We start from the raw sequence: 14,215 nt of genomic DNA on the forward strand, positions 1-14,215 counted from the left end.
GTAAATTATACAAAAAATTAAAACATAAATAATAAATGAATTAATAAACAAATAAATAAATTGTAAATTTATTTGCGATATCATTTTAATATTAAATAAGTACACTGTTCCACAGTCCTATATATATGCCGTAATAAATAAATCAATAAATCAATAAATCAATACATAAATTGTGAATTTATTTGCTATATCATTTTAATATTAAATAAGTATATTACACAATTCCATAGTCCTATATATGCCGTAATAAATTTAAATAAATAAATAAAATGTATATATAATTTCTTTACCGGTACTTAAAATACAGTACAGGATCATTCTAAGTATCAGAAAATCAATGCGCATAAATAATCACAATTGTGGATAAACAGTTAAAATTAATGAAATCTATGTGACTATATTCAGTATCTTTGAATTACAATTCAGTAAATTCCTCTTCCTGTCATTCTGGTTCAGCATCCTGTGTGGATGTCAACTGAATTCACATTCAGTCTCAGGAACTGGAAGAGAGCAATTCTGAATGTTACCCAACCTTGTTACAGTAGCAGCCATCTTTCACTGAGAGACCATGACACAGCAGCCTCACACACACAGACACACACATCAGAGATGTCACCCACACATCAATTAGCTGTAAGTGTCTGAAGCGAATCACCTTACACACTGAGTCATGAGGGCAAGAGATGCCAGAGGATACACACACACAGCAGATAAGGTTCCCCCTTTACCGTATGTTGCCTAACTCTTCTTACGCAACTCACACCAGTTGGCAGGTGAGAAGCAGGAGATTTTCTTCCCATTAAATATTGATCGCCTCAAGCTTTTATCCTGATCAACTAGGGGTGTGAATATTTGAGCCAACAGCGAATCGATTCAATTCACTGGCTTTCAATTCGATACAAAAGCATTTATTTTAAAGTCAGTCACAATGACTTTGATTCCAAATTAGGAATAGATCCAATACACTGACCGTAAACTATAGTAAGGTTCGGTTTTGAGTTCTGAACGGAACTGCATATGGTAATCTATCATGATAAAACCCAACAGGTTACAACCTCGCTATCTATTACCCAAATAAAGGTAAATGGCCTCAACACTCATGGAAAAGCAGAGAAGTTGTAGAAGCAGAATCCATTACAGCTGTTTGGGCAGACACAGTGAAATTCTCTATGCTGCTGGTCTATTTCAGTAAACCACATGTTTCATGAAGTCTCACTGCACTGCCTGATTGGGGGAAACACACATACTGACAAAATATATACCCTGAATGCACTGCATGTTGCTTTGCAAAATAGCTTCTAGGAAATAAATAAATGTAAATGTATGCACTTATATGGAGCTATAGGATTTGTTACAGCAGTGCATACAACATTAAAGTGATCGTATCATGCAAGAACAAATTTTCCTTGTTCTTTTAAAAATTAATATTAAAAGGAAAAAAATAAAGTTTTAACATAAATAAAATAAAATAAAATAAAATAAAATAAAGGACTTAAAATCCCCTTTTGAACAAGACAAAGTAGAAAAACAGTTATACACAGTAACTTTGGATAAAAGCCTCTGCTTAATTACTAAATGTAAATATAACAAATTATATTGTAAATTATAAAAAAAAATTAAAACATAATACATAAATAGTGAATTTATTTGCTGTATAATTTTAATATTAAATAAGTATATTACAAAATTCCATAGTCCTATATATGTATATATGTATGTATATATACGCTGTATATATGTATATATGCTGTAATTATTTATAAATAAATAAATAAATAAATAAATTGTATACATACTTTCTTTACCTGTACATAAAGTACAGTACAGAATAGTTCAGAAAATCAATATGCATAAATAATAAACTGTTGAACTAATGAAATCTCTGTGACTATATTCAGTATCTTTGGATTATAATTCAGTAAATTCCTTTTCCTGTCATTCTAAATTCAGCATCTTGTGTGGGTGTCAGCTAAAATTTCCCTTGTTCTCTTAAAAATTAATATTAAAAGGAAAAAACATAGTATTAAAATAAAATAAAATAAAATAAAATCCTCATCTGAACAAGATGGTCTACGAAAAGCAGTAAAACAGCTGAGAAAAGTCTGTAAGCTCTGTTGCTTGTTTCACATGCAAATAGGCCATTTGCATACAAGTCTTAAAGGCACAGCAGAAAAAATGGTCTGTTTGATTCTAAAGGTCATAGAAAGACTGAAAAATGGTCATTAAAAAATTAATTAAACTAGTTTTTTTCGTCCAAGAAACATTCATTAATATTATAATTGAACTTCAAGAAAATAATTAAAAAATATATGGAATAATAAATATGACCTTGTCAATACAGTATATGTAAAACCACTGCAAATCCAAAAAGATTGACAGCAGTTTTCCATACAGACTTAAAAATAAAGTTTCCAAATGGTAGTTTTTGCAGTGATGCTATAGAAGAACCATTTTTGGTTCCCTGAAAAACCTTTTAACAGCTCTCTCTTTTAGTATGAAGAACATTTTAAAAACCTAAAGAAGCTTTTGTGCATTGGAAGGTTCCATGTGTTTTTAAGGGATTTTTAAGGTTTAAGGTTTTAAGGGTTTCAAAAACACTTTTATGCACCTGTCAAGTTTGAGATTTTGGACTTTTTGGTTTTTCATAAGACATCCAAAAGACACTGTTAAGTGTTTCTTTTACAGCACTTTATCTATTTGTGTCAATAGATTTCAATTACAATACATATTTTTAAAGGCTGTTTTCCCAAAATGAGCTTTTTCTTCTACACTTAGCCATAAATCTCCACTTCAGTAACACTTACACACCAAACTTTACATGTTTATTCCTGTCTATACGCTGAAGGTTTTTACAGAGGGATTTGTTCATATATAATTTGCTTGATTATATGCAACATTTTATTCCCCAAGAAAAAAAAAATTGAAAAATATATTGTTTTCTGTCTGTTCTAAATATTTTCTAAATTGGAGTGACAAAATGAGACACTGAAAATTCCCTCTGTAAAAACATTTGACTGTAATATGTTAAAAAAATAAAACAAGAATTTTGAAACTGACTTCATCCAGTGTTTAGATTTTTGTACTAAAAAGTTATGTGAATTAGTGCGTATTTAATTAAACAATGCCTCATTTGCATGTTTCAAACTAACATTTTTGAAAACTTGTGATACAAAAAAAGTTGCAATTATCAGTGTAATCAATCTACTGGGTAAGCGATAACTGATAGTTACATTTTTTTTTTTTTTTTTACCCAATTCACCTTCAGTGTCTCGCCTTATTAAAGGGTTAGTTCACCAAAAATTAAAATACTGTCATTAACTACCCACCTTGATGTTGTTCCAAACCCGTTCATCTTCAAAACACAAATTAAGATATTTTGATGAAATTCAAGAGCATTCTGACCTTGCATAGACAGCAGCACAACTGACCTGTTCAAGGCTCAGAAAGGTATCAAGGACATCAGTAAAACAGTCCATGTGACATTAGTGGTTCAACCTTAATTTTATGAAATTACAAAAATAGGGTCAGAAAGCTTTTGGATTTCAGTAAAAACATGTTAATTTGTGTTCCAAAGAAGATGGAAAGTCTTACGGGTTTGGAACGAAATAAGGGTGAGTATTTAAACGAGAAGTCCACTTCCAAAAAAAAAGATTCACATATAATTTACTCATGCCCTTGTCATCCAAGATGTTTATGTATTTCTTTCTTCAGTCATAAAGAAATTATGTTTTTGAGGAAAACATTTCTGCATTTTTCTCCATATAATGGACTGCTATGGTGCCCCAATTTTAAACTTCCAAAATGCAGTTTAAATGCGGCTTCAAACATCCCAAATGCGGCTGTAAACGATCCCAGCCGAGGAAGAAGGGTCTTATCTGCCGAAACGTCCGGTTATTTTCATTAAAAAAATACAATTTAAATACTTTTTAATCTCAAACGCTCGTCTTGCCTTTCTCTCCCTGAGCTCTGTGTGTTCTGGCTCAAGACAGTTAGGGTCTTGACGAAAAACTCGGACCGTATTTTCTCTCTCAACTTCAAAAATCATTTCAAAATCATCCTACATCACTGCAGAAGTTCCGAACCAGTCTTTGCAAAGTGAACATGCAAAGAAGATCAAACACCCTTAACAAAAAAAGTAAAACAGCGATAACGATTTTGAAGTTGAGGGAGAACATGAGATGGGAGTTTTTCGACATACCCTAACTGTCATGAATTGCAAAAAAACATTCCAGGCAGAGTAAGACATGATGAGCGTTTGGTATTAAAAAGTATATAAATTGTATTATTTTTATTAAAATAACAGATCTGTACGCTAGATAAGACCCTTCTTTCTCGGCTGGGATCGTTTACAACTGCATTTTGGGATCGTTTGAAGCCACATTTAAACTGCATTTTGGAAGTTCAAAATTGGGGCACCATATCAGTCCTTTATATGGAGAAAAATTTGAAATTTTTTCTTAAAAAAACATAATTTCTTTACGACTGAAGACAGAAAGACATGAACATCTTGGATGACAAGTGGGTGAGTAAATTATTTGTAAATTGTTGTTCTGGAAGTGGACTTCTCCTTTAATGATAGAATTTTCATTTTTGGGTGAACTATTCCTTTAAAGGTCCTTCATGGAACCATATTCCAATTGAGAGCCTTTATTTTTACTGTAAATGTCTGCGGGTTACAGAATTAACACATAAAATAACTAAACATCTCATTAAATAACTGTAATATGACCTTATCCCACTAGAATGCTCATTTTGCTCTTTTGTTTAAAAAAAATCACGCAGAAGGCTTCTGCGGGACCTATGCACTCCCGTTCCTTTCTAAGTTCACTATGAAAGATCTAGCCCACTTCTGCTGCAATTAGAACACGTGTCTCCATCTGCTGAGGAGAAAAGAGGCTCCGTGGCTCCTTTGATAGACACCAACTCAACAGAGCAACTAGGGCACAGACGCACTTCTACCCAGCATCAAACAGCAGCTCATCTTCTGTAAGCTCTGTTTACTCTAGTAGCTTTCTACACCCCAAATGCTTTTAGTTAACCACTTAAAGAAGAATATTCTCTGCCGCCCTGCCTTTTAGAGTCTCAGGACAGAGCAGAGGTTTACTAAGGATGACTTTTGTGATGTCAAAAGCAAAGAGAGACTTTTAATTAAAGGAGGGGACAGGAAACGTCACATGGCTCTGTAAGTCAAGAGACAGACAGTGAGCAAGACTTCATCTGTCTTACTTTCACATACGCAAACAGCAATGATAACAGCTTAGACTGTGGGATTCAACGGGTCAGTCACGGCCCAAAAATGGGTCATGGGCCTGTTCCAATAGGATCAGGGAAAAAAACAATGTCAAACACAAATAGCAAAATGCAACTTAAAGGATAAGTTCACTGCTGAATTAAAATTTAGGTTTTTGAGGAAAACATTCCAGGATTTTTCTCCATATTGTGGGGATCAGGGTATCCTGATAATTTACTCACCTCCATGTCATCCAAGATTTTCATGTCTCTCGTTCTTCAGTCGAAAGGAAATTAAGGCTTTTGAGGAGAACATTCCAGGATTTTTCTCCATATAGTGGACTTCAATGATGCCCAATCGGTTGAAAGGGCAAATGGCAGTTTTTTGTTTTTTGTTTTTTTAGAAAATGACCAATCGTTTGCTAGATAAGACCCTTATTCCTTGGCTGGGATTGTGTAGAGCCCTTTGAAGCTGCATTGAAACTACAGTTTGCACCTCACCTTCAACCCACTGGGCACCATTGAAGTCCACTATATGGAGAAAAATACAATCAGATTTTCATCTTAATTTTGGCTGTATACAGCAGGTAAAAAAAGTATTAAACACGTCACCATTTTTCTCAGTAAATGTATTTCTAAAGGTGCTGTTGACTTGAAATTTTCACCAGATGTCGGTAACAACGCAAGTAATCCATACATACAAAGATAACAAAACAAATAAGTTCATAAATTAAGTTATGTGTAATAAAATGGAATGACATAGGAAAAAAGTATTGAACACATGAAGAAAAGTAGGTGCAAAAGGCATGGAAAGCGAAGACACCAGCTGAAATCTACCAGTAATTAGAAAGCAATCCTGCCCCTTCTCAGTGGAAATTAATATTAGCTGGTTCAGTCCCAACACCTACAGAACCAGGATGATGAAGATGAAACAAGGATGGACATTTAAGTAAGACAATAATTCCAAACACAATCTCAATTGGTTTCAGAAAAAGAAAATAAAGCTGCTAGAATAGCCCAGCCAATCCGCTGACTTAAATCAATAGAAAATAAGAACTAAATATCAGAGTTCACAGAAGAGGCCCAAAGAACCTTCAAGATTTGAATTCTCTGTGGAAGAATGGGCCAAAATCACACCTGAGCAACGTATGCGACTAGTTTCACTATACAGGAGGTGTCTTGAAGCTGTCATTGTTGTCATTACCAACAAAGGCTTTTGTACAAAGTAACAAACTTCAGTAGTTTATTTTTCACCCATGTCATTCCATTTTATTACACATAACTTAATTTCTGAAATGATTTGTTTTGTTTTATTTGTATGTACGGATTGTTTGGTTTGTTATCTACGTCTGGTGAAAAATGTCAAAAGCACCTTTAGAAATATATTTACCAGGAAAAATGTTGATGTGTTCAATACTTATTTTACCCGCTGTAAATTTAAGCAACTGCACCAAATTGCATATTTTTGCTAAATTTGGGCTACTGAATAAAATTCAGGTGTTTTTTTTTCCCTCCTCGAGAACTCCATATTCTCACTATATCTTACTCTATGTGCCTGATGCATCAAATATGATACGCTGGCAAAAAAAAATCAATTTGTAGATTTTAATAAATTAATTACATTTTTATATTAACATGCCTGTGCAGTTAATGGTAATAATAATAGATTTCAATAGTTGATGAAGGACGTCTTTTGTTTACATTTCAATGTAATTGTAGTCTGAAACCCAATGTAAAATCTGGGTCCTGAGCAAAACCAGCTAAAAATGGCTCAGTTACAATACATATACTGCATTTAAAACTGCAACTTGGACCTTCAACCCGCTGATTCCCATTTAAGTTCACTATATTCTTTTCAACTGAAGAAAAAAAGACATGAACGTCTTAGATGACAGTTAAAGCAAATGTGGCTACTGACGTCCTAAATGATGATTCACAACAAACTCGCAGAACAATTTACCTCCATGTACTATACACACAAAGACCACCTTGCAGCTTTCAATTCCCACTGTCTGCACATTTCATTCTATTAACTGATGTCACATGATTTTGGCTGCAGAATTTGGACAAACTGCTGAGTGTGTAAACAGCACACACACACAAACACACAGAGCAAAGCAGCTTACGGCTTGATCCACTTATCTGAAGGGCCAGAGCAAATCCTGAAAAGCTAAAAGCAAAAGCTATAGGTTGAGGTCTGGAGTTAACATGGCTAGAAAGAGCATGATCAATCATGAAGCCAGAAACAACAGAACGCATTTTCACTGCTCCGGATCATAGTCGGATGATTCACACTCATACATGGCAATCAGCTGCAAAGCGAAAAGTCTATTAAAAGACGTGACAGTGGGATGAACAGCATGTGAGAGAGCCAAAGGTGGGTCATTCTCAGGACACGATGTAATTTGTGTCCCATTTGTGTCTCAATGACTTACTACTTAACAGCAACAGATACTTAGTCACATGAGCTTTAATAGCTCTGTTTAGTCTGTAATGCAAAAGAACATTAAAAATATTTCACATTTAAAAATCTTTCAAATTCTGATTCATACATGGAAACACACATGCACAGAAACTTATTGTCAGCGCAGCCTCGCAACTTCATTAATAAAACAGTTTCGCTGCTGAAAAGCTACATGACAATTCTCAGCATGGAGGTGGCAACTCGCTGTTCTTGAAGCAGTTAAACTTACAGTTACGCTATTAAGAGAGACACTATTTCTGAACACTGTTGATAGACACACAGACTCAGTTAATTCACACACATCTCTCTCTGTCTCTTTCTAATGGCTGCATTAATAGTTGCATTATCAATGGCTCAAACCATTACTAGCTCTAAAAGGACATTTTGGAATTAGCAATGAAGGCTTGAAATGAGATGCACAAGAAATTAGTCCTACTCGCAAGAGCGTTTTAGGGACAAAGTGTCTTGCAATACATCATTTGAACAATGTCTTGAGGTGTGGTAACAGTAGTTTAAGTGGAATATTTGACTCTGAGCCTTTAAATTAATAGAAAACCGAATACCACCTCAAGTGCATATTATTTTTCTAATAATTCAATGTTTGAGCAGTTTTTCTGGGTACTGGCTGACTGACTGAAGTCATGAGATGGTTAGAGACAACACTATGCCTCACCTGATAACCATCGGTGTAAGCGAGTGAGTCAGAGAGCAGATTTATCTCTCAATCTTCATTTACACACAAAGAACAGGGCTTAAAAACAGCAGAGGAGAAGATTTCAACCCTCCCATTCATTCACTGACCAGACAATCGTGCTGATTCTCAGCATGCCCTCATACATTTCTTTAGGCGATTACAAAAGTGCCACAATAAAGCAGGAGAAATCTACAGCCGAGAGCTTAGCCCTGTGGCCATAATAACACAGCATGCAGATACTGATAAACAGCAAACACAACACACATCTGACGGAAATGAAAAATATTATAAGCATAAAGTAATGCACTTATATATACTTATGTATAAACAGGCTACTTCATATTTGACATTATATTTTTATAATATATATTATATATATATATATATATATATATATATATATATTATTTATTTATTTATTTTGGATTAAATATGATTCATACATATTCTCGACATGTTTAGTGGGATTCACTCAGGTTGAATTTTTTTGCTTCTGTATTGAGATGTAAACGTCTTTTCTCAGTCAGAAAACGCTAGTTCATGCAGTTTCATGAATAAAGTTGACCCACATTAAAAATGTTTCACCTGCATGAAAGAAAAGTTATTTACAATGCAGAATGACACTTCTTAATGTGTTAGAAGTTTTTTGCATATGAAATTTAGTTAGAGTCTAGGTTCTTAAAACGCTTAGTTAGAGCCTTCTAGGAACGCCAATAGTGATTTTAGGCATCTCAGCTCATGAAACCAAGGCATGCTTGGAAACGCTCTAAAACATCTTTTCTGAGTCTGAAAACGCTAGTTCATGCAGTTTCATGAATAAAGCTGATCCATATTAAAAATGTTTCACATGCATGAAAGGAATGTTATTTACAATGCAGAAAGACACTTCTTGATGTGTTAGATGTTTTTTTGCATATGAAATTTAGTTAGAGCCTCAGTTCATAAAACGCTTAGTTAGGGCATTCTTTGATCGCCAAAAATGTTTTTAGGCATCTCAGCTCAAGAAACCAAGGAATGCTTGGAAACGCTCTAAAACGTCTTTTCACAGTGAGAAAACGAAAGTTTATGAAGTTTCATGAATAAAGCTGACCCATATTAAAAATGTTTCACATGCATGAAAGAAAAGTTATTTACAAGACAGAAAGACACTTCTTGATGTGTTAGATGTTTTTGCATATGAAATTTAGTTAGAGCCTCAGTTCATAAAACGCTTAGTTAGGGCATTCTAGGATCGCCAAAAATGTTTTTAGGCATCTCAGCTCACGAAACCAAGGCATGCTTGGAAACGCTCTAAAACGTCTTTTCTCAGTCAGAAAACGACAGTTCATGCAATTTCATGAAAAATCTGACCCACATTAAAAATGTTTCACATGCATGAAAGGAAAGTTATTTACAATTCAGAAAGACACTTCTTGATGTGTTAGATGTTTTTTGCATATGAAATTTAGTTAGAGCCTCAGTTCATAAAACGCTTAGTTAGGGCATTCTAGGAACGCCAATAGTGAATTTAGGCAACCTAGCTCATGAAACCAAGGCCTGCTTGGAAACGCTCTAAAACGTCTTTTCTCAGTCAGAAAATAGTTCATGCAGTTTCATAAATAAAGCTGACCCACATTAAAAATGTTTCACATGCATGAAAGAAAAGTTATTTACAATGCAGAAAGACACTTCTTGATGTGTTAAGTTTTTGCATATGAAATTTAGTTAGATGCTTAGTTAGATGAACGCCAAAAGTGATTTTAGGCATCTCAGCTCATGAAACCAAGGCATGCTTGGAAACGCTCTAAAACGTCTTTTTAGTTGAAAAGCTAGTTCATGCAGTTTCAGTGATCCATATTAAAAATGTTTCACATGCATGAAAGATGTGTTAGAAGAAAGTTAGAGTCTAGGTTCTTAAAACGCTTAGTTAGAGCCTTCTAGAAAGCTCATGCTCTAAAACGTCTTTTCTCAGTCAGAAAACGCTAGTTCATGCAGTTTCATGAATAAAGCTGACCCATATTAAAAATGTTTCACATGCATGAAAGGAAAGTTATTTACAATACAGAAAGACACTTCTTGATGTGTTAGATGTTTTTTGCATATGAAATTTAGTTAGAGCCTCAGTTCATAAAACGCTTAGTTAGGGCATTCTAGGATCGCCAAAAATGTTTTTAGGCATCTCAGCTCAAGAAACCAAGGCATGCTTGGAAACGCTCTAAAACGTCTTTTCACAGTGAGAAAACGAAAGTTTATGAAGTTTCATGAATAAAGCTGACCCATATTAAAAATGTTTCACATGCATGAAAGGAAAGTTATTTACAATACAGAAAGACACTTCTTGATGTGTTAGATGTTTTTTGCATATGAAATTTAGTTAGAGCCTCAGTTCATAAAACGCTTAGTTAGAGCCTTCTAGGAACGCCAATAGTGAATTTAGGCAACCTAGCTCATGAAACCAAGGCCTGCTTGGAAACGCTCTAAAACGTCTTTTCTCAGTCAGAAAACGCTAGTTCATGCAGTTTCATGAATAAAGTTGACCCACATTAAAAATGTTTCACCTGCATGAAAGAAAAGTTATTTACAATGCAGAATGACACTTCTTAATGTGTTAGAAGTTTTTTGCATATGAAATTTAGTTAGAGTCTAGGTTCTTAAAACGCTTAGTTAGAGCCTTCTAGGAACGCCAATAGTGATTTTAGGCATCTCAGCTCATGAAACCAAGGCATGCTTGGAAACGCTCTAAAACATCTTTTCTGAGTCTGAAAACGCTAGTTCATGCAGTTTCATGAATAAAGCTGATCCATATTAAAAATGTTTCACATGCATGAAAGGAATGTTATTTACAATGCAGAAAGACACTTCTTGATGTGTTAGAAGTTTTTTTGCATATGAAATTTAGTTAGAGCCTCAGTTCATAAAACGCTTAGTTAGGGCATTCTAGGAATGCCAATAGTGAATTTAGGCAACCTAGCTCATGAAACCAAGGCATGCTTGGAAACGCTCTAAAACGTCTTTTCACAGTGAGAAAACGAAAGTTTATGAAGTTTCATGAATAAAGCTGACCCATATTAAAAATGTTTCACATGCATGAAAGGAAAGTTATTTACAAGACAGAAAGACACTTCTTGATGTGTTAAACTATTTTTGCATATGAAATTTAGTTAGAGCCTCAGTTCATAAAAGCTTAGTCTGGGCCGTCTAGGAACGCCAATAATGTTTTTAGGCATCTCAGCTCACGAAACCAAGGCATGCTTGGAAACGCTCTAAAACGTTTTTTCTCAGTCAGAAAACGAAAGTTCATGAAGTTTCATGAATAAAGCTGACCCATATTAAAATGTTTCACATGCATGAAAGTAATGTTATTAACAATGCAGAAAGACACTTCTTGATGTGTTAGATGTTTTTTGCATATGAAATTTAGTTAGAGCCTCAGTTCATAAAACGCTTAGTCTGGGCCGTCTAGGAACGCCAATAATGTTTTTAGGCATCTCAGCTCACGAAACCAAGGCATGCTTGGAAACGCTCTAAAACGTCTTTTCTCAGTCAGAAAACGAAAGTTCATGCAGTTTCATGATAAAGCTGACCCATATTAAAAATGTTTCACATGCATTAAAGGAAATTTATTTACAATGCAGAAAGACACTTCTTCATGTGTTAGATTTTTTTTGCTTATGAAATTTAGTTAGAGCCTCAGTTCATAAAACGCTTAGTCTGGGCATTCTTTGAACGCCAAAATGTTTTTAGGCATCTCAGCTCATGAAACCAAGGCATGTTTGGAAACGCTCTAAAACGTTTTTCTTTTCAGAAAATGAAAGTTTATGAAGTTTCATGAATAAAGCTGATCCATATTAAAAATGTTTCACATGCATGAAAGGAATGCAGAAAGACACTTCTTGATGTATTAGAAGTTTTATGAATATCAAATTACAGAATAGAACAGAAACATACAGGTCAGTGCAGAGTGCGACGAAGAAGAGAGGGCATACTTCAACTTATATCTCTTCCCCAGCCTTCAAGGTTACATCTCCTAACCGGTAACTTTCCATATATAGTAAGAGTCAGATAAATACATTCTGTTATTTCAGACTCCCAATATAGAATTCTATATATTTAGGGCCCCGATACCCTTCTCTTACGTCATCCTCACAGCAGGCAGTATTAGGCAGATAAGGCAGTATTCCATACAATATTCTATAAGCACATAAGCTAAGTAAAATTATTTTTTCTTCCACAATTTCCCCCTTTTTTATCATTCATTGATAACTACTCACTAAATTCATTACTATGCTAAAACTCTCTAATCATCTATCATGATTAAATTAAATTACATCACACTTGTTCTCTGGATAAGAGTATAAACCCTAATATATACAAGCAAGCAAAAAAAAAAAAAAAAAAAAAAAAAAATTAATATATATATATATATATATATATATATATAGATATGAATGTGCTAATCATCAAAACTAAATGCCCCATATTTTGAATACAAAGTATTGCCACATTAAGTCACTGAACACATTTCACTGTAACTTCAACTACGGTTAGCTCATCTTCACCCATGTTCAAAAACATGTTATTAGGATGTACATCAAATTTAACCATTTAATGGTATACACTAGTTTTCACCAGTCTCTGTACTGAGCTGGATACAAGCTGAAAAATACATGGTAGGCCCAGTAACACCAACAATCCTGCTGCCAAAACTGGTAACAGTATTACACAGCCCGTATCCCCATTCTCCCCACAAATTCGCTAACCATTAATTGTTTGCTTGTTCAGGCTCTTTTACGGCCATTCTCATGTGGGTAAAAGCATTTTGTATTTAAACTGGACTCTTGGCATTTGTTGAAATGAACCTTAAAACTCTCTTTACTACATCTGCTCCTCCTCTTGGATTGTAGACAAGACATTTCTGCAGTGGCTGGCATGAATCCACATGGTTCTTTCAGCTACCTTCACAGCCATGTGGGTAATCAGAAGCACCTCTAACCAGCCACCTTTTTAATTCCAGCTCTTTCTCCTCAGGTCTTATACCACCACAAAATCACCAGGTTTAATGTCATGCAAGGGGGTTTCTGCAACTTTGGCTTGTGACAGAGACACTAGACAACAGAGAAGACATTTCCATGCAGTAACTCAACATGTCATGCTCACACAATTCTGTTGATGACAGCTGTTGCTTGCCACCTTCCATTCCCATAAATGGTGGTCTACCAAAAAGAATTTCAAATGGGCTCAGGTTTACCCTGGATGTCTTCCTCATTCTAATGTCCATGAGAACAACTGGGAGCACCTTAACCCATACCAGTCCCGTTTCCTCACAACATTTGACCAATTAGTTTTTTCTTATAGCATTTTATCTTTTTTTTTTTTTTCGCTTCAATGTGTTCCACCACATGTTTGTGCCACCATTCCCCCTTTCGATGCATGGTATCGTCTTAGCATAATGAGGAAAGAAGTGTCGAGGTAAACAAGGCTTGCCATCACATCTCATCCATTATTTATTATTCAGTGTACATCCGGATTGTTTCCACTGGTCTTTCTTTGCTCCTAAAGCAAAAGTCTGCATGCGTAAGAACAAACATCAAGGTTAATGTCATATAACAAAGTACACTCTGTTTCTTTTGGCTGTTTAGCCGCCGTGGGCTTCGCGGCCACGTCTGCTCTGGCACTTCCTGTGGATACAGAATCTTTGTTATTTGTGTGTGCTGGACATTTAGAAATGTACATCTCATCAGGTAGCAAAATGGCTTCTAGTAAAGCTGCCACAAGAGGAGCATGGAGTATTTGGCCCACCCAGCAAAAACTCAAAAAAATGACAATGCCAGACCACGTGAAAATTTGGT

General features: G+C 34.9%; 1 protein-coding gene across 1 annotated transcript in view; it reads right to left on the reverse strand.

Annotated features, from left to right (window-relative positions):
• pcdh15a (protocadherin-related 15a) overlaps positions 1-14,215 on the reverse strand; it is a 274,694-nt gene that overhangs the window by 188,383 nt on the left and 72,096 nt on the right.

This window comes from Labeo rohita, chromosome 13 (genome assembly GCF_022985175.1).
Source record: "Labeo rohita strain BAU-BD-2019 chromosome 13, IGBB_LRoh.1.0, whole genome shotgun sequence".
Taxonomy (NCBI): domain Eukaryota; kingdom Metazoa; phylum Chordata; class Actinopteri; order Cypriniformes; family Cyprinidae; genus Labeo; species Labeo rohita.